Below are 22,447 nucleotides of genomic sequence, written 5' to 3'. Positions count from 1 at the left end.
GCAGGGTTCTAGTGAGGTGGATAGGGTTTTAAGAACAGGATTCTAGTGAGGTGGATAGGGTTCTAAGAACAGGATTCTAGTGAGGTGGATAGGTTCTAAAGCAGGATTCTAGTGAGGTGGATAGGGTTCTAAGAAGCAGGGTTCTAGTGAGGTGGATAGGGTTTTAAGAACAGGATTCTAGTGAGGTGGATAGGTTCTAAGAACAGGATTCTAGTGAGGTGGATAGGGTTCTAAGAAGCAGGATTCTAGTGAGGTGGATAGGGTTCTAAGAAGCAGGGTTCTAGTGAGGTGGATAGGTTTTAAGAAGCAGGATTCTAGTGAGGTGGATAGGTTCTAAGAAGCAGGGTTCTAGTAAGGTGGATAGGGTTCTAAGAAGCAGGGTTCTAGTGAGGGGTGTAGGGTGCAGTCTCAAGGTTCTAGAAGCATAACTAGGATAATTCACTCAGAACGATTCTATGAAGGATCTAAAGGGTTTTAGAGCAGAGAAGGGTTCTAGTGAGGATCAAGGAAGACTAGAGCAGAGAATGGTTCTAGTGATTATCAAGGAAGACTAGAGCAGAGAAGGGTTCTAGTGAGGATCAAGGAAGACTAGAGCAGAGAAGGGTTCTAGTGAGGATCAAGGAAGACTAGAGCAGAGAAGGGTTCTAGTGAGGATCAAGGAAGACTAGAGCAGAGAAGGGTTCTAGCCTTGTTGAGGAGTAGCTTCTAGTGGTCCTACAGGGTGTATGAATGGTTCAGTTCAGGAGAAAGGGCCCATGCAGACTTCATCATGCAGATACAGACATACAGACAGGCAACAAGCAACAGTAAAGTGTAAAGCTGTGAGCCTTTTAGTATATTCAACTGTGCGCATGTGTACTGAACCGAAATATAAACGCAACATGTAAAGTGATGGTCCCATGTTTCATGAGCTGAAATAAAAGATCCCAGAAATGTTCTCAAATTTTGTGCACAAATTTGTTTAAATCCCTGTTAATGAGCAATTCTACCCTGCCACGATAATCCATCCACCTGACAGGTGTGGCATATCAAGAAGCCGATTAAACAGCATGATCATTACACAGGTGCACCTTGTGCTGGGGACAATAAAAGTCCACTCTAAAATGTGCATTTTTGTCACACAACACAACGCCACAAATGTCTCAAGTTTTGAGGGAGTGTGCAAATTGGCATTCTGACTTCAGGAATGTCCACCAGAGCTGTTGCCAGAGAATTTCATGTTCATTTCTCTACCATAAGCCGGCTCCAAAATCTTTTTGAGAATTTGGCAGTAAGTCCAACCGGCCTCACAACCGCAGACCACATGTAACCACGCCGGCCCAGGACCTCCACAACCAGGCTTCTTCACCTGCGGGATCTTCTGAGACCAGACACCCAGACAGCTGATGACCAAAGAATGTCTGCACAAACTGTCAGAAACCGCCTCAGGGAAGCTCATCTGCATCCTCGCCGTCTTCACCAGGGTCTTGACCTGACTGCAGTTCAGCATGATGAGACAGCGTGTTCCAGGTCCCGCCAATATCCAGCAACTTCACACAGCCATTGAAGAGGAGTGGGACAACATTCCACAGGCCACAATCAACAGCCTGATCAACTCTATGTGAAGGAGATGTGTCGCGCTGCATGAGGCCAATGGTGGTCACACCAGATACTGACTGGTTCTGATCCACACCAGATACTGACTGGTTCTGATCCACACCAGATACTGACTGGTTTTCTGATCCACACCAGATACTGACTGGTTCTCTGATCACACCAGATACTGACTGGTGTTCTGATCCACACCAGATACTGACTGGTTCTGATCCACACCAGATACTGACTGGTGTTTTGATCCACACCAGATACTGACTGGTGTTCTGATCCACACCAGATACTGACTGGTTCTGATCCACACCAGATACTGACTGGTTCTGATCCACACCAGATACTGACTGGTTTTCTGATCCACACCAGATACTGACTGGTTCTGATCCACACCAGATACTGACTGGTTTTCTGATCCACACCAGATACTGACTGGTTTTCTGATCCACACCAGATACTGACTGGTTCTGATCCACACCAGATACTGACTGGTGTTCTGATCCACACCAGATACTGACTGGTTCTGATCCACACCCCTACTTATTTTAAAGGTATCTGTGACCAACAGATGCATATCTGTATTCTCAGTCATAAATCCATAGATTAGGACCTAATGAATCTATTTCAATTCACTGATCTCCTTATGACCTGTAACTCAGTAAAATCGTGTAAATTGTTGCATGTTGCATTTATATTTTTGTTCAGTGAATATATGGAGTGAGTATATGATTCAGTGTATGAGTGACTATATGAGTCAGTGTATGAGTGACTATATGAGTCAGTGTATGAGTGACTATATGAGTCAGTGTATGAGTGACTATATGATTCAGTGTATGAGTGACTATATGATTCAGTGTATGAGTGACTATATGATTCAGTCTATGAGTGACTATATGATTCAGTGTATGAGTGACTATATGAATCAGTCTAGGAGTGAGTACATGATTCAGTGTATGAGTGACTATATGATTCAGTGTATGAGTGAGTATATGAGTCAGTGTATGAGTGTCTATATGATTCAGTGCATGAGTGTCTATATGAGTCAGTGTATGAGTGAGTATATGAGTCAGTGTATGAGTGACTATACATTCAGTGTATGAGTGACTATATGAGTCAGTGTATGAGTGTCTATATGATTCAGTGTATGAGTGACTATACGATTCAGTGTATGAGTGTCTATATGATTCAGTGTATGAGTGACTATATGAGTCAGTGTATGAGTGACTATATGAGTCAGTGTATGAGTGACTATACGATTCAGTGTATGAGTGACTATATGAGTCAGTGTATGAGTGTCTATATGATTCAGTGTATGAGTGACTATATGAGTCAGTGTATGAGTGACTATATGAGTCAGTGTATGAGTGACTATATGATTCAGTGTATGAGTGACTATACGAGTAGGTGTATGAGTGACTATATGAGTCAGTGTATGAGTGTCTATATGATTCAATGTATGAGTGAGTATATGATTCAGTGTATGAGTGACTATATGAGTCAGTGTATGAGTGACTATATGAGTCAGTGTATGAGTGACTATATGATTCAGTGTATGAGTGACTATATGAGTCAGTGTATGAGTGACTATATGATTCAGTGTATGAGTGACTATATGAGTCAGTGTATGAGTGACTATATGATTCAGTGTATGAGTGACTATATGAGTCAGTGTATGAGTGACTATATGAGTCAGTGTATGAGTGACTATATGAGTCATGTATAAGTGTCTATATGATTCAATGTATGAGTGAGTATATGATTCAGTGTATGAGTGACTATATGAGTCAGTGTATGAGTGACTATATGAGTCAGTGTATGAGTGACTATATGAGTCAGTGTATGAGTGACTATATGAGCAGTGTGAGTGAGTATGATTCAGTGTATGAGTGACTTATATGATTCAGTGTATGAGTGACTATATGATTCAGTCTATGAGTGACTATATGATTCAGTGTATGAGTGACTATATGAATCAGTCTATCAGTGACTATATGATTCAGTGTATGAGTGACTATATGAATCAGTTTATGAGTGAGAATATGAATCAGTGTATGAATGAGTTTATGAATCAGTGTAAGAATGAGATATGATCAGTGTATGAGTGACTATCTGAATCAGTCTAGGAGTGAGTACATGATTCAGTGTATGAGTGACTATATGATTCAGTGTATGAGTGACTATATGATTCAGTGTAAGCGAGTGAGTATATGAATCAGTGTATGAATGAGTATATGAATCTATGTTTAAGTGAGGATATGAATCAGTCTAGGAGTGAGTACATGATTCAGTGTATGAGTGACTATATGATTCAGTGTATGAGTGAGTATATGAATCAGTCTAGGAGTGAGTATATGATTCAGTGTATGAGTGACTATATGATTCAGTGTGAGTGACTATATGAATCAGTGTATGAGTGACTATATGAGTCAGTGTATGAGTGACTATATGAGTCAGTGAGTGACTATACGATTCAGTGTGAGTGACTATATGAGTCAGTGTATGAGTGTCTATATGATTCAGTGTATGAGTGACTATATGAGTCAGTGTATGAGTGACTATATGAGTCAGTGTATGAGTGACTATATGATTCAGTGTATGAGTGACTATACGAGTCAGTGTATGAGTGACTATATGAGTCAGTGTATGAGTGACTATATGAGTCAGTGTATGAGTGTCTATATGATTCAATGTATGAGTGAGTATATGATTCAGTGTATGAGTGACTATATGAGTCAGTGTATGAGTGACTATATGAGTCAGTGTATGAGTGACTATATGATTCAGTGTATGAGTGACTATATGAGTCAGTGTATGAGTGAGTATATGATTCAGTGTATGAGTGACTATATGAGTCAGTGTATGAGTGACTATATGAGTCAGTGTATGAGTGACTATATGAGTCAGTGTATGAGTGACTATATGAGTCAGTGTATGAGTGAGTATATGAGTCAGTGTATGAGTGACTATATGATTCAGTGTATGAGTGACTATATGATTCAGTGTATGAGTGACTATATGATTCAGTCTATGAGTGACTATATGATTCAGTGTATGAGTGACTATATGAATCAGTCTATCAGTGACTATATGAGTCAGTGTATGAGTGACTATATGAGTCAGTGTATGAGTGACTATATGAGTCAGTGTATGAGTGACTATATGAATCAGTCTAGGAGTGAGTACATGATTCAGTGTATGAGTGACTATATGATTCAGTGTATGAGTGACTATATGATTCAGTGTATGAGTGAGTATATGAATCAGTGTATGAATGAGTATATGAATCTATGTTTAAGTGAGGATATAAATCAGTCTAGGAGTGAGTACATGATTCAGTGTATGAGTGACTATATGATTCAGTGTATGAGTGAGTATATGAATCAGTCTAGGAGTGAGTATATGATTCAGTGTATGAGTGACTATATGATTCAGTGTATGAGTGACTATATGAATCAGTGTATGAATGAGGATATGATTCAGTGTATGAGTGACTGTATGATTCAGTGTATGAATGAGTATATGAATCAGTGTATGAATGAGTATATGAATCTATGTTTAAGTGAGGATATGAATCAGTCTAGGAGTGAGTACATGATTCAGTGTATGAGTGACTATACGATTCAGTGTATGAGTGAGTATATGAATCAGGCTAGGAGTGAGCCATGATTCGGTGTATGAGTGGAGTGTATTTGACAACTGGGTTAGAAGCTGTTTCTTATATTTGACAAGATTGTTCTGTGATGTAATTGGTAGTTGTGTTGAACTGTATTTGAATGCTGTGTGCATGTATTCAAATGCATGTCATCCTTCCACCCTACCCACTCACCCACCCAGCCAGCCAGCCACCCACCCACCCACCCAGCCAGCCAGCCAGCCAGCTAGCTACCCACCCACCCACCCACCCAGCCAGCCAGCTACCCAGCCAGCCAGCCACCCACCCACCCACCCAGCCAGCCAGCCAGCTACCCACCCAGCCAGCCAGCTACCCAGCCAGCCAGCCAGCCAGCCAGCCAGCTACCCAGCCACCCACCCAGCCAGCCAGCGCCAGCTACCCACCCAGCCAGGCAGCCAGCCAGCTACCCCCCCCGCCCGTCCCTTCTCTCACCTGGAGGGGTGATGGGGGTGAGATCCTTGCCCATGGTTTGGATCACCCGGCGCCCCCACACCCAGAGGCCGCAACAGATTCCAACGCCCCCGTAGAACAGCAACCAGATGGGGTGGCGGCGTCCTGCATCACCCCGCCTGTTCATAGATCATCCACAGCGCCACCAACGGGCCGATGGCGTTACTGCCAGAGGGGGTAGAGGATATAGAATGACAGATTCATGAATAACTCATTAGAACGATAGTTTTGTGGATAACATGATATTGCAGTTTGCAGCGGGAAGTCAGTGTCAGGTGGGTTCCTTTCTGTTTGGGAGGGGAAGTCGTGTCAGGTAGTGTCCTTTCTGTTTGAGAGGAAGTCGTGTCAGGTAGTGTCCTTTCTGTTTGAGAGGGAAGTCGTGTCAGGTAGTGTCCTTTCTGTTTGAGAGGGAAGTCGTGTCAGGTAGTGTCCTTTCTGTTTGGGAGGGGAAGTCGTGTCAGGTAGTGTCCTTTCTGTTTGAGAGGGAAGTCGTGTCAGGTAGTGTCCTTTTCTGTTTGAGAGGGGGAAGTTGGTGTCAGGTAGTGTCCTTTCTGTTTGAGAGGGAAGTTGGTGTCAGGTAGTGTCCTTTCTGTTTGAGAGGGAAGTCGTGTCAGGTAGTGTCCTTTCTGTTTGGGAGGGGAAGTCGTGTCAGGTAGTGTCCTTTCTGTTTGAGAGGGAAGTCGTGTCAGGTAGTGTCCTTTCTGTTTGAGAGGGGAAGTCGTGTCAGGTAGTGTCCTTTCTGTTTGAGAGGGGGAAGTCGTGTCAGGTAGTGTCCTTTCTGTTTGAGAGGGGAAGTTGGTGTCAGGTAGTGTCTTTTCTGTTTGAGAGGGAAGTCGTGTCAGGTAGTGTCCTTTCTGTTTGGGAGGGGAAGTCGTGTCAGGTAGTGTCCTTTCTTGTTTGAGAGGGGAAGTTGGTGTCAGGTAGTGTCCTTTCTGTTTGGGGAGGGGAAGTCGGTCAGGTAGTGTCCTTTCTGTTTGAGAGGGAAGTTGGTGTCAGGTAGTGTCCTTTCTGTTTGAGAGGGAAGTCGTGTCAGGTAGTGTCCTTTCTGTTTGAGAGGGGAAGTCGTGTCAGGTAGTGTCCTTTCTGTTTGGGAGGGGAAGTCGTGTCAGGTAGTGTCCTTTTCTGTTTGAGAGGGGAAGTTGGTGTCAGGTAGTGTCCTTTCTGTTTGAGAGGGGGAAGTCGTGTCAGGTAGTGTCCTTTCTGTTTGAGAGGGGAAGTCGTGTCAGGTAGTGTCCTTTCTGTTTGAGAGGGGAAGTTGGTGTCAGGTAGTGTCCTTTCTGGGTCCTGTGTGGCTCAGTCGGTAGAGCATGGCGCTTGCAACGCCAAGCGTCGTGGGTTCGATTCCCGCTGGGGCCACCCATATGTAAAAGTAGTGGCCCCAGCCGACTTGTAAGTCGCTTTGGACAAAAGCGTCTGCTAAATGGGATATATTTTCTGTTTGAGAGGGGAAGTCGTGTCAGGTAGTGTCCTTTCTGTTTGAGAGGGAAGTTGGTGTCAGGTAGTGTCCTTTCTGTTTGAGAGGGGAAGTTGGTGTCAGGTAGTGTCCTTTCTGTTTGAGAGGGAAGTTGGTGTCAGGTAGTGTCCTTTCTTTTGAGAGGAAGTTGGTGTCAGGTAGTGTCCTTTCTGTTTGAGAGGGGAAGTTGGTGTCAGGTAGTGTCCTTTCTGTTTGAGAGGGGAAGTTGGTGTCAGGTAGTAGTTGTGTGAACACATTGAACAGTAATTGTGTTGTGTTGACTGTAGTCAGCTGTTGGAAAATTCTGGAAACTGAAAAATTCTGTGAAAAAAAGGAATTCTGGAACACCTGGGAACATTCGGGAAAGTTTGAGGAATTTAGCAATCCTAGTCACCTGACGTCATTGCCTCCGTGAGCAAAAAGATCCGAAGCATGCAGTGAGGATCTGCAGGAAGTGGAAGAGCAGGTAGACGGTCGGTTTGTCCTTATCCCTTCATCCTCTTCTGCGGAGTCATCCAGCGGGACAGGAGCACCCGCGCCCCCTGCCTCCTCGCCCAGGTCCGACGCCAGCTTCATCTCCACGCCACCCTCCTCCGCCTCGATCTCGGCCTCCGCCACGGCATTACAGTACGACGAGTAACTATCGTAGCGAACTCTCTTCTTGGTGTAGGACACACTCCCCGACCTCTCCCCCTCCCCCCACCAGCTTCTCACTGTCCTCTCGGGCCTCTCGGGCCTCGCAAGGACTCGGACCGGAGCAGTGGCTGGACCGGCATGCCACAGATGGCGGCCGTGTAGCAGGTGTAACTGTTGTTGCGACGCAGCAGGCGTAGTTGTTGTGGGGGCTGAGTTGCCGTCCTCAGTCGTCCCAGGTGAATCTTGTGGAGCAGGTCTTTTGTAGAGACCAGAGTCCTTGTGAACCGTGTGGTACACCTGGCCGTCGCTGCGGATGTGTTCCCCGCCGAAGGTGAAGCTGCCGTTGGACAGTGGGGACTTGGACATGGACAGAGTACCGCTGGTCATGGAGTGGGTTCGTCCTGAGGAGAGGGGTGAGCAATACAACACTTATATTATATATTACACAGAAATACTATACTAATACTAAAATATTATCATATTAACTGAGTGTACAAAACATTATGAATACCTGCCCTTTCCATGACAGACTGACCAGGTGAAAGCTATGATCCCTTATTGATGTTAAATCCACTTCAATCAAATCAAATCAAATTTATTTATATAGCCCTTCGTACATCAGCTGATATCTCAAAGTGCTGTACAGAAACCCAGCCTAAAACCCCAAACAGCAAGCAATGCAGGTGTAGAAGCACGGTGGCTAGAAAAACTCCTAGAAAAGCCAAAACCTAGGAAGAAACCTAGAGAGGAACCAGGCTATGTGGGGTGGCCAGTCCTCTTCTGGCTGTGCCGGGTAGAGATTATAACAGAACATGGCCAAGATGTTCAAATGTTCATAAATGACCAGCATGGTCGAATAATAATAAGGCAGAACAGTTGAAACTGGAGCAGCAGCACGGCCAGGTGGACTGGGGACAGCAAGGAGTCATCATGTCAAGTAGTCCTGGGGCATGGTCCTAGGGCCGCGGTTCAGTTGAAACTGGAGCAGCAGCACGGCCAGGTGGACTGGGGACAGCAAGGAGTCATCATGTCAGGTAGTCCTGGGGCATGGTCCTAGGGCTCAGGTCCTCCGAGAGAGAGAAGGAGAGAGAATTAGAGAACGCACACTTAGATTCACACAGGACACCGAATTGGACAGGAGAAGTACTCCAGATATAACAAAACTGACCCCAGCCCCCGACACATAAACTACTGCAGCATAAATACTGGAGGCTGAGACAGGAGGGGTCAGGAGACACTGTGGCCCCACCCGGGGGACACCCCGGACAGGGCCAAACAGGAAGGATATAACCCACCCACTATGCCAAAGCACAGCCCCCACACCACTGGAGGGATATCTTCAACCACCAACTTACCATCCTGAGACAAAGCTGAGTATAGCCCGCAAAGATCTCACGCGGCACAACCCAAGGGGCGCCAACCCAGACAGGATGACCACATCAGTGAATCAACCCACTCAGGTGACGCACCCCTCCGGGGACGGCATGAGAGAGCCCCAGCAAGCCAGTGACTCAGCCCCTGTAATAGGGTTAAGGCAGAGAATCCCAGTGGAAAGAGGGGAACCGGCCAGGCAGAGACAGCAAGGGTGGTTCGTTGCTCCAGAGCCTTTCCGTTCACCTTCCCACTCCTGGGCCAGACTACACTCAATCATATGACCCACTGAAGAGATGAGTCTTCAGTAAAGACTTAAAGGTTGAGACCGAGTTTGCGTCTCTGACATGGGTAGGCAGAGACTTCCATAAAAATGGAGCTCTATAGGAGAAAGCCCTGCCTCCAGCTGTTTGCTTAGAAATTCTAGGGACAATTAGGAGGCCTGCGTCTTGTGACCGTAGCGTACGTGTAGGTATGTACGGCAGGACCAAATCAGAGAGATAGGTAGGAGCAAGCCCATGCAATGCTTTGTAGGTTAGCAGTAAAACCTTGAAATCAGCCCTTGCTTTGACAGGAAGCCAGTGTAGGGAGGCTAGCACTGGAGTAATATGATCAAATTTTTTGGTTCTAGTCAGGATTCTAGCAGCCGTATTTACACTAACTGAAGTTTATTTAGTGCTTTATCCGGGTATACCGGAAAGTAGAGCATTGCAGTAGTCTAACCTAGAAGTGACAAAAGCATGGATTAATTTTTCTGCATCATTTTTGGACAGAAAGTTTCTGATTTTTGCAATGTTACGTAGATGGAAAAAAGCTGTCCTTGAAATGGTCTTGATATGTTCTTCAAAAGAGAGATCCAGGGTCCAGAGTAACGCCGAGGTCCTTCACAGTTTTATTTGAGATGACTGTACAACCATTAAGATTAATTGTCAGATTCAACAGAAGATCTCTTTGTTTCTTGGGACCTAGAACAAGCATCTCTGTTTTATCCGAGTTTAAAAGTAGAAAGTTTGCTGCCATCCACTTCCTTATGTCTGAAACACATGCTTCTAGCGAGGGCAATTTTGGGGCTTCACCATGTTTCATTGAAATGTACAGCTGTGTATCATCCGCATAGCAGTGAAAGTTAACATTATGTTTCCGAATAACATCCCCAAGAGGTAAAATATATAGTGAAAACAACAGCGGTCCTAAAACGGAACCTTGAGGAACACCCGAAATTTACAGTTGATTTGTCAGAGGACAAACCATCCACAGAGACAAACTGATATCTTTCCGACAGATAAGATCTAAACCAGGCCAGAACTTGTCCGTGTAGACCAATTTGGGTTTCCAATCTCTCCAAAAGAATGTGGTGATCGATGGTATCAAAAAGCAGCACTAAGGTCTAGGAGCACGAGGACAGATGCAGAGCCTCGGTCCGATGCCATTAAAATGTCATTTACCTTCACAAGTGCCGTCTCAGTGCTATGATGGGGTCTAAAACCAGACTGAAGCATTTCATATACATTGTTTGTCTTCAGGGAAGGCAGTGAGTTGCTGAGCAACAGCCTTTTCTAAGATTTTGAGAGGAATGGAAGATTCGATATAGGCCGATAGTTTTTTATATTTTCTGGGTCAAGGTTTGGCTTTTTCAAGAGGGCTTTATTACTGCCACTTTTAGTGAGTTTGGTACACATCCGGTGGATAGAGAGCCGTTTATTATGTTCAACATAGGAGGGCCAAGCACAGGAAGCAGCTCTTTCAGTAGTTTAGTTGGAATAGGGTCCAGTAAGCAGCTTGAAGGTTTAGAGGCCATGATTATTTTCATCATTGTGTCAAGAGATATAGTACTAAAACACTTGAGCGTCTCTCTGATCCTAGGTCCACGCAGAGTTGTGCAGACTCAGGACAACTGAGCTTTGAAGGAATATGCAGATTTAAGGAGGAGTCTGTAATTTTGCTTTCTAATAATCATAATTTTTTCCTCAAAGAAGTTCATGAATTTATCACTGCTAAAGTGAAAGTGTAGATGAAGTGTAGATGAAGTGTTCAATCAGTGTAGATGAAGGAGAGGAGATTGGTTAGACATGCCTTAGTCAGTCATGTGACCACATCTCACAACCCACAGCATTAATCAGAACACCATCAATCAGATGAACAGAAGCAGAGGAACAGAAGGATTTTTAAGCCCCGAGACAATTGAGACATGGATTGTGTACGTGTGCCATTCAGGAGAGGGGTGAATGGGCTAAAGATGTAAGAGCCTTTGAACAGGGGATGGTAGGAGTGTGCCTTTGAACGGGGTATGGTAGGATGTGACTTTGAACAGGGTGTGGTAGTAGGTGTCTTTGAACAGGGTATGGTAGTAGGTGTCTTTGAACAGGGTATGGTAGTAGGTGCCTTTGAACAGGGTATGGTAGTCGGTGCCTTTGAACGGGGTAGGGTAGTAGGTGCCAGGCACACCGGATTGTGTCAAGAACTGCAACACTGCTGGGTTTTTCACACTCAACAGTTTCCCGTGTGTATCTCGAGTGGTCCACCACCCAAAGGACATCCACACAACTTGAAGCATTGGAGTCCATATGGGCCAGCATCCCTGTGGAAACGCTTTCGACACCTTGTAGAGTCTATGCCCCGGCCAATTGAGGCAGTTCTGAGGGAAAAAGGGGAGGGTCCAACTCCATATTAGGAAGGTGTTGTTAATGTTTGGTATACTCAGTGTATATGCATGGCGTGGGTGTACCCTGGAGAGGGGGAGAGCTATACAGAACTAAGGACATAACAAATACTATACTATAAGAAATATTATAATATACTAAATACTGTACTATAGTATAAAATAGGAGCTTTACAGAACTAAGGGATATAACAAATACTATACTATAAGAAATACTATAATATACTAAATACAATACTACACTATAAAATAAAGGTTTAGTAAAGGTGGTTCTACAGTGAACTCCTTTGCGTGATGAGCAGTGTTGTCTGCAAGTACCTTAGGGCTTCCCAGGCCAACCCCATACAGAAAAATCATTTATGGCCACATACGATACCAGTCAAAAGTTTGGACACACCTACTTTTTCAATGTTTTATTTTTTTTATTTTGTGCGTTGTAGAATAATAGTGAAGACATCACAACTATGAAATAACACATATGGAATCATGTAGCAACCCAAAAAGTGTTCCACAAATCAACATATACATTTTAGATTCTTCAAAGTCGCCACCCTTTGCCTTCATGATAGCTTTGCACACTCTTGGCATTCTCTCAACCAACTTCATGAGGTAGTCACCTGGAATGTATTTCAATTAACAGGTGTGTAAGTTTTTTTTGTTTATGAATTTTTACTATATAGATAATTTTGACTTTGTGACTAATGGAAACCACCTGCTTGCTCTGCCCTCCAGTGCGCTACTGTTTACACTATTTGCAATAGATGTTGTTTGAAAAAAGATACATCTTACTTCACAACGGGGGGGGAAATCCTACATTCAAGTTATTTTCTTGCAACTGTCAACGAAAAGGTTGTGCCTCGCCCAGTCCCACTTAGGGTCATTGTCCTGTTGGAAGGTGAACCTTCGTCCCAGTCTGAGGTCCTGAGTACTCTGGAGAATGTTTTCATCAAGGATCTCTCTGTACTTTGCTCCGTTCATCTTTTCCTTGATCCTGACTAGTCTTCCAGTCCCTGCCGCTGAAAAACATCCCCGCAGCATGATGCTGCCACCACCATGGATCACCATAGGGATGGTGCCAGGTTTCCTCCAGACGTGACGCTTTGGTATTCAGGCCAAAGAGTTTAATCTTTGTTTCATCAGACCAGAGAATCTTGTTTCTCATAGTCTGAGAGTCTTTAGGGTGCCCTTTTGGAAAACTCCAAGCGGGCTGTCATGTGCCTTTTACTGAGGAGTGGCTTCCATCTGGCCACTCTACCATAAAGGCCTGATTGATGGAGTGCTGCAGAGATGGTTCTCCCATCTCCACAGAGAAACTCTGGAGCTCTGTCAGATTGTCCATCAGGTTCTTGATCACCTCCCTGACCAAGGACCTTCTCCTCCGATTGCTAAGTTTGGCCCGGGCAGCCAGCTCTAGGAAGTCTTAATGGTTCCAAACTTCTTCCATTTAAGAATGATGGGAGGCCACTGTGTGCTTAGGGGACCTTCAATGCTGCAGAAATGTTTTGGTAGCCTTCCTCAGATCTGTGCCTCGACACAATCCTGTCTCGAAGCTCTACGGACAATATCTTCGACCTCATTACTTGGTTTTTGCTCTGACATGCTCTGCCAACTGTGGGACCTTATATAGACAGGTGTGCCTTTCCAAATCATGTCCTATCAATAAAATGTACTACAGGTGGACTCAATCAAGTTGTAGAAACATCTCAAGGATGATCAATGGAAACAGGATGTACCTGAGCTCAATTTGAGTCTCAGAAAAGGGTCTGAATACCTGTGTAAATAAGGTTTCCTTTCTTTTAATTCATTTGCAAAAATGTATAAAAACCTGTTTTAGCTTTGTCGTTATGGGGTATTGTGTGTAGATTGATGAGAAGAAAAAAAATCTATTGAAGGCTGTAACGTAACAAAATGTGGGAAAAATTAGAAGGGTCGGAATACTTTCTGAATGCACTTTAAATGCTCAATGGATTTATTAAAATAGACCAATGACATCTGCACATTACTACGACCACTCATTCCGTGTCACTGTCTATGTTTGTTTTTCTATGATTTGGGTATTTCTATGTTTCGGCCTCGTATGGTTCTCAATCAGAGGCAGGTGTCATTAGTTGTCTCTGATTGAGAATCATACTTAGGTAGCCTGGGTTTCACTGTGTGTTGGTGGGTGATTGTTCCTGTCTCTGCACCAGATTGGACTGTTTAGGTTTTTTTCACATTTCTTGTTTTGTTAGTTTATTCATGTATAGTGTCTTTATATATTAAACATGAATAACCACCATGCTGCGTTTGTCCGCCTCTCTTCAAGTAAAGAAACCGTTACATTCTGGGAATGCACACGGAGGTATAAAAGGTGTGCAAGACTGTGTTAAAAATGGGCCTGTTTGTAAGGGGTCATATAAAAATTGCCCAATTTGAAAGCATGAATTGTCCTAAAGGTTACAGTCATTCTTACCCTAAATTTTTTACCCAAACATTCTTACCCAAACATTCTTACCCTAACATTCTTACCCTAACATTCTTACCCATTCGTACCCTAACATTCTTACCCAAACATTCTTACCTAACATTCTTACCCTAACATTCTTACCCTAACATTCTTACCCTAACATTCTTACCCTAACATTCTTACTCTAACATTCTTACCTAACATTCTTACCTAACATTCTTACCCTAACATTCTTACCCTAACATTCTTACCCTAAAAATTCTTACTCTAACATTTACCCTAAAATGCGCTGGTGTTACAATTTAAGAAGTGTGCAACTAGGTTTTCATAAATATGGTATCCAACATAAGATTGACAGAACTTCAATGAAGAGCACGTTCATTTCTGTATTGTAAATATATTTACAGAATACATTATTGTCCATATGATTATGTAACACCTGCGGCCTTATAGGGTTACCTAAAATAGCAGTTCCTGTTTACTGAGGGGTGAACACTTCAACCATAGGAAGGCATGTTCGTGACAGGCTCCTACCTATTGAGTTGGATCATGAGTTCTGAGCATTACAATAGACCAGACAACACATGATCAAAAATATATATCATTTTATTACAAATTTCTCTTTTAAATTACAAGATTAAAACCACAGGCACTTTTTCAGTTTGTTAGCCAGTACTAACAGTCAGGAAGTAATAATATCCGAGTGGTAGTCGTCTCTAGACAGACGGGTTGCTTCCCATAGCATCCCGGAGTTCCGGGTTTACGTGTAGGGAGGAGTTGGGACGTCCGCTTGTTGCCCTAGCAACAAACACAAATCAGTGAATTCCTATTAAACCTGAAGCGCGGTGCACCGGGTCTATAGCCTGTGGCGTGACGTGGGCAAAATTGGTGAGGGAGGAACAAACACCCTTCTCAAATAGAACAGTAATCTGCAGCAACGATAGCAACGACAACAACGACAGCAACGATAGCAACGATAGCAACGACAACAACGACAGCAACGACAGCAACAATAGCAACGACAGCAACGATAGCAACGGTAGCAACGTTAACAACGACAGCAACGATAGCAACGACATCAACGACAGCAACGTTAACAATGACAGCAACGATAGCAACGATAGCACCGATAGCCGATAGCACCGAGCTCCACAGAGCTCCACAGCTCTGACGTTTGCAGTTTGGAACCGCGCTCGTTTCTTGGAGCCAAGCCCCTCGGAGAAGCCTCCTGTTCACACTGCCCTAACAAAGGTGCACGACCCCCCAGAACCCAGGGTGGACTGCAGGTTATACAGAGGTAGACGGAGTGAACTGAAAAGAGAGAGAACAGTAGTTTAAGTAAGATGCTCATATCATGGTAGGACGGACGGTGGTTAAAATGTTCAGACAACGAAACACTGTTGGTTGGAGTGGAATCTCAGTAACTGGGAGTCGAGTCCTGCAGGACAGTTATGGTAGGAAGGAAGGTTTGTGGTTTCTAGAAGGGACATAGAAGCACATCATTTAGGATATACATCGTCATGATAAAACAGTGGCATATGCTGTATGTTGGGGGCGTGTCAGAACTGAGCTAAACTGTATAATAGCCCCCCCTCAAGATGAGGATGAAGATCCTAACTTAGACTGTATATAATAGCGCCCCCCCAGACTGTATTAAGATTCTGGATGGACGAAACATGGCTTGCCTTAAAAGTCTTGTCCATAGCTGCCATTTAATAAACTCATAATTTCACCTTAAAATGTCAGATATGTTGGTGTCACAACAGCCTTTCCTTTCCATGGGAGAATTTTTTTATTGAACCTTTATTTAATTTAGGCAAGTCAGTTAAAAACAGATTTTTATTTTACAATGAAGGCCTACCCCCCCCCCCAGGTCAAACTCTTTCTTAACCCGGATGACGCTGGGCCAATTGTGCGCCGCCCTATTGGACTCCGGATCACAGCCCGTTGTCATACAGCCCGGTAATTGAACCAGGGCCTGTAGTGACACCTCTAGCACTGAGATGCGGTGTCTCAAGAACCTCTCTGGACTTCGTCACCTGGCTGACAGTGGACCATTTCAGCAGGATCTAAAAAGACAGGTCAATTGGAGCACCTGAAAGGATCTGCTGGAGGTGAACCAATCACAGCAGTGGTGTTGGTCAGGTGACCCACTCCCTTCTCATAGTCTCCTGAGGGTCGGGGAAAACTAAATAGATTAATTGAAAAGGCACACTGTTAGGATGGTCTATTTAGTTTTATATATATATATATTAAAAAAATAACTGGTTTAAACTTCTAACCAGGCAACATCCCCCTTACAGTCTCTGGTACTGTTCCCTGTAGGTTTGGAATCATTCACTATTGTAACCATGACGAACATTTAATTTAGAATGTAATATCAGCTCCTTCAGAAGAATGTGAAGCCCGTAGTAGATATATATATATATGAGGTGGATGGAAGCAAAAGGAGATTGTAAACTGTAACCTACCTGGAAACCAAAGCCGGGCCCGGGCTGAAGCTCTTGATTCGTCTGGCTCGACCAAGAGGTTATGCGGTGCGGTCCAGCTGAGGCCACTATGAAGGAGATAGGAGACCACGTGACACCGAGGGTGTAGACAGGGGGAGATTAATGGGAAGGAAAGGGAGCGTATCTGTATGTAGTGTGATGTCAATATAAGGTCAAGTCAAATGTGTGGGTCTCTGACTACTTGTCAGTCAGTTGCTACTCAAAGCATTGTCTACCTCGGTCAGTAGAGCGTTGCATGGCGATGAACTTGGCTCCGAATTCTGCTGGCGGACTTCTTCCCGGGCCTCAGGGGGGGGTGGGGGGGGTCAGCAGACCGAGGGGTGAAGAACAGCAGGAGGATCTGATAGGTGCTCACCTCTCCTACAATAGAAGTGTTGAATGTAGAATAAAGCATCGCTCATGGTGATTGCATTTTTTAAATTTTTACTAGGCAAGTCAGTTAAGAATAAATTGTCAAATAAATAAACAAATAAATCCTGGCCAATAGTTGAGAAGAGATGCTGTCGCTAGGCTAAGCCCAGATCTGTATGGCCACTCAACCACATCTACTAATCATGGACAAGAGGGTCAATCTGAAGGTATAGACAGGATGAGGGAGAGAGACAATTCACCATCAGAGTAGGAATGCTGATCTAGGATCAGGTCCACTCTGTCCATATAATTCTAGTATTCATTATGATCTTACCTTTTGCGAATTCTTAGTCTGGATTGTTCCCTTGGGTGAAAGTGGACCCTGTATATTAATGAAATATGATTAGCATTGTAAATCCATATGTACATGTACGAGCTAGCTAGCTAGCACTGTAGTAGTACCTAATATAGGATAGTTGTTATTAGCTATTATAGATTAACGTCATGATGATAAGCTCCTCCTACATGTGATCCAGTATTAAAGTTGACCTCCAGTGGCCACCGAAACTCCTCCAGCCACATCTGGAAGGCCAAGACAGACAAACAGGGAGACAGGCAGACAGACAAGCTGGCAGACAGACAAGCAGGCAGACAGACAAGCTGGGAGACAGACAAGCTGGCAGACAGGCAGGCAGACAGACAGGCAGGCAGACAGACAAGCTGGCAGATAGACAGACAGACATACAAACGCAGACAAGCAGGGAGACAGACAAGCTGGCAGACAGACAGACACAGGCAGGCTGACAAAGCTGGCAGACTGACAGACATACAGATGCAGACAAACAGGGAGACAGGCAGACAGACAGACAAGCTGGCAGACGCATACAAACAGCGAGACAGACAGGCAAGCTGGCAGACAGACAGACAGGGCAGGCAGGCAGGCAGGCAGGCAGGCAGACACCCACACAGACAGAGCTGGGCAAAATAGACAAAATGCGAAACAAATGTTGCTATTTATAAGTTGCACCTCCGTCACTGGGTCGCGTCATGCCATCATTAGGAACGTTCTCAAGCCACCCTCTGCCAGCGGCGACACAGTAGCGCCCAAAAGATGTGATAGATGGAGGCTAAGACTGTTTTTCTCTAAACAACACTATAGTGGAATGAAAATATATAATGACATTGCTAAAATAGGCAAATGTTTGGTAGGAAACAACTTTGCCGCCATCATGTCATCAAATGGATTGCAATGTTGTCATTAGCTAGCAAAGTTAATCAACAATAGATAGCAATGCTAATGTTGACGTTACCTAGCTAAACATTTGGTGGTCTACCCTCAATCTTAGCTAGCTAGCTAACGTTGTACTGCATCTAATGTCAAGCTGGCTACATCAAAATGATGACAAAAGGTTTTCTTTCTACTCCTCTTGCAATACCATTGTATTTCCAAGCCACTTGAATGCACTTTTGAGTTCTTGAGAATAGCCATAGCTAGCTACCATAGCGATCCCCTCAAGAGCAGATCATTTCAGTTCATCATTTATATAGCTTGCTAGCTAGCTAGATGGTTGTGCTAGAAATGATAGAATCATGCTAGGGCAATTGTTTCAATGCACCTTCTGAATGTGAAATTACAAGACAAAAAAGGAAACTTACCTAAACGGTTCCTCTGTGTATCCTCTTGGTTGTGAAGGTAGAGTAGCTAGCTAACCTCCTTTCCCATACCGTCTAATCTCCTAATTTAATCTAATTTCCCAGAGGGAAACACACTACACGACTTTCATAATCCTTCACGTTAAACGACAACAAGATTCTTCACTTGGTGATGAGGATTCTCGATACCATACCGTCTCGCCAACGCAATAATGTGATGTGATTAGACTGTTAACATAGCTAGAACGAGCTGTGGCTCAAAGCAGCCTTAAACGTCTTCAATGAGAAATTCATGTTTGCCATATACAGAGTTGAAATATCTAGCCACCACTTTGAATTGAATAACATTGCTTGCGAACTTCAGAGCTGTAAAGATTTGACAGGCAGAAAAGTACAAACATGCTGGCCTGCTGGAGCCCTGACCTCCAACCCCATTGAACACCGGATGAATTGGAACACCGACTGCGAGCCAGGCCTAATGCGCCCAACATCAGTGTTCCCACTAATTCCTGTGGCTGAATGCTCTTGTGTTCCAACATCTAGTGGAAGCCTTCCCAGAAGAGTGGAGGCTGTTACAGCAGCAATGTTCCAACATCTAGAGGAAGCCTTCCCAGAAGAGTGGAGGCTGTTATAACAGCAATGTTCCAACATCTAGTGGAAAGCCTTCCCCAGAAGAGTGGAGGCTGTTATAACAGCAATGTTCTAACATCTAGTGGAAAAGCCTTCCCAGAAGTGGAGGCTGTTATAGCAGCAATGTTCCAACATCTAGAGGAAAGCCTTCCCAGAAGAGTGGAGGCTGTTATAGCAGCAATGTTCCAACATCTAGTGGAAAGCCTTCCCAGAAGTGGAGGCTGTTATGCAGCAATGTTCCAACATCTAGTGGAAAGCCTTCCCAGAAGAGTGGAGGCTGTTATAGCAGCAATGTTCCAGCATCTAGTGGAAAGCCTTCCCAGAAGAGTGGAGCTGTTATAGCAGCAATGTTCCAACATCTAGTGGAAAGCCTTCCCAGAAGAGTGGAGGCTGTTATAGCAGCAATGTTCCAACATCTAGAGGAAAGCCTTCCCAGAAGAGTGGAGGCTGTTAAAACAGCAATGTTCCAACCTCTAGTGGAAAGCCTTCCCAGAAGAGTGGAGGCTGTTATAGCAGCAATGTTCCAACATCTAGTGGAAAGCCTTCCCCAGAAGAGTGGAGGCTGTTATAGCAGCAATGTTCCAACATCTAGAAGAAAGCCTTTGAAGAGTGGAGGCTGTTATAGCAGCAATGTTCCAACATCTAGTGGAAAGCCTTCCCAGAAGAGTGGAGGCTGTTATAGCAGCAATGTTCCAACATCTAGAGGAAAGCCTTCCCAGAAGAGTGGAGGCTGTTATAGCAGCAATGTTCCAACATCTAGAGGAAAGCCTTCCCAGAAGAGTGGAGGCTGTTATAGCAGCAATGTTCCAACATCTAGTGGAAAGCCTTCCCAGAAGAGTGGAGGCTGTTATAGCAGCAAAGGGGGGGGGACCAACTCCATATTAATGCCCATGATTTTGGAACGAGATGTTCGAAGAGCAGGTGTCCACATACACTACCTTACCAAAAGTATGTCAATATTTGAATTATTTATTTTATATATTCCATTTTTACACGTCTTTATCAAGGGTGTCAATCATTTCAAACCCCACTGTATGTACTTTTATGTAATTACAGTATGTGTTGATACATATATAACCATATATGGGCATATAACACATAGAAGTAACGTATGTACAGGTAACTGCCAGAATAAAGGAAACACTTCAGTAAATGAGGGATACGAAGTATTTTGAAAGCAGGTGCTTTCACACAGGTGTGGTTCCGGCGTTAATTAACCAATTAAAACATCCCATCATGCTTAGGGTCATGTATAAAAATGCCCAGTTGCCGATTGTTTTGGCAATTATGGCTAGAAGAGATCTCAGTGACTTGGAAAAGAGGGGTCTCAAATGAGCATAGGGGGTTTAAAGGGTCTGTCAGTCACCAGATCTCAACTCAACTGAACACTTATGGGAGATTCTGGAGCTGCGCCTGAGACAGTGTTTTCCACCACTATCAACAAAACACCAAATTACGGAATGGCTTATGGAAGAATGGTGTCACATCCCTCCAATAGAGTTCCAGACACTTGTAGAAGCTATTCCTAAGCATATTAAAGCTGTTCTGGCAGCTCGTGGTGGCCCTATTAAGAACCTTTTTGTTGGTGTTTCCTTTATTCTGGCAGTTACCTGTAGATTACCATTTATCATGGGACTGACCATAGACACGTCCTTTGGGCAGGGCAGTGCCTCCGTTGGCCAGGCTGTTGAGCTCTCCGGTGGATTCTCCTCTCCGTGACTCTCCTCCGGTACCACCCGTTAACGGCAGCACGGCGTCGTCTGTCCCCTTGGCGCCCGGTAGCTCCTTGAACACGGGAAGCTCCTCCTCTTCCTCCTCAGGGATCTGTTCTAAGGACTCGTCTGAGATCCTGGACAGGGCAGCTCGCTCCTTCTTTATTCGACCTGACCGGAGGGGACAGTGACAACACATTTACACACACATACACACTGTACACACATACACACTGTACACACATACACACTGTACACACATACACACTGTACACACATACACACTGTACACACTGTAACCACATACACACTGTACACACACTGTACACACACTGTACACACACTGTACACACACACACTGTACACACATACACACTGTACACACATACACACTGTACACACATACACACTGTACACACTGTAACCACATACACACTGTACACACACCGTACACACTGTACACACACTGTACACACTGTACACACTGTACACACATACACACTGTACACACACTGTACACACATACACACTGTACACACTGTACACACACTGTACACACATACACACTGTACACACATACACACTGTACACACATACACACTGTACACACTGTAACCACATACTGTCGCAACTCATTAATGAACCACGACAAGGCTCCTTTCTTCTGCCTGACCAGTGAGGAGACTGTGTCAGGATGATAAGTACACAATAACAATAATAATAATAATATTAACAACAATAATATATATTATTTACAATAATAAATAATACTATTAACAATAATAAATAATACTATTTACAATAATAAATAATACTATTAACAATAATAAATAATACTATTTACATTAATAAATAATACTATTTACAATAATAAATAATACTATTAAAAATAATAAATAATACTATTTACAATAATAAATAATACTATTTACAATAATAATCCTATTAATATGAATACATAATACTGTTATTATAATACATAATACTATCAATAACAATACTAATAATAAAATGAATAAATAATACTATTAACAATAATCTAATTAAAAATAATATTACACAATACTATCAACAATAAAAAAGAATGAATATTAACAATAATATTAATAATAAATAATAATAATAATACTGTTAATAATTATAAATAATACTATCAATGACAATAGCAATAATACTATAAATAATAATAATATTATCAATACTAATAATGATACTAATAACAATACTAATAATAATATCAATAATAATACTAATACTAGTAATAATACTAATACATACTGCACCTACAAATAATACTACTACTAATAATATTAACA

General features: G+C 43.4%; 1 pseudogene; it reads right to left on the bottom strand.

The window, feature by feature from the left end:
• LOC135534092 (sodium-dependent phosphate transporter 2-like) overlaps positions 1-21,302 on the bottom strand; it is a 32,322-nt pseudogene extending 11,020 nt beyond the window's left edge.
• Positions 21,303-22,447: the final 1,145 nt, after the last annotated feature.

This window comes from Oncorhynchus masou, unplaced genomic scaffold, assembly GCF_036934945.1.
Source record: "Oncorhynchus masou masou isolate Uvic2021 unplaced genomic scaffold, UVic_Omas_1.1 unplaced_scaffold_2992, whole genome shotgun sequence".
Lineage (NCBI taxonomy): Eukaryota > Metazoa > Chordata > Actinopteri > Salmoniformes > Salmonidae > Oncorhynchus > Oncorhynchus masou.
Note: the sequence above shows the minus strand (reverse complement) of the source record. Positions and strands in the feature narration are given on the sequence as shown.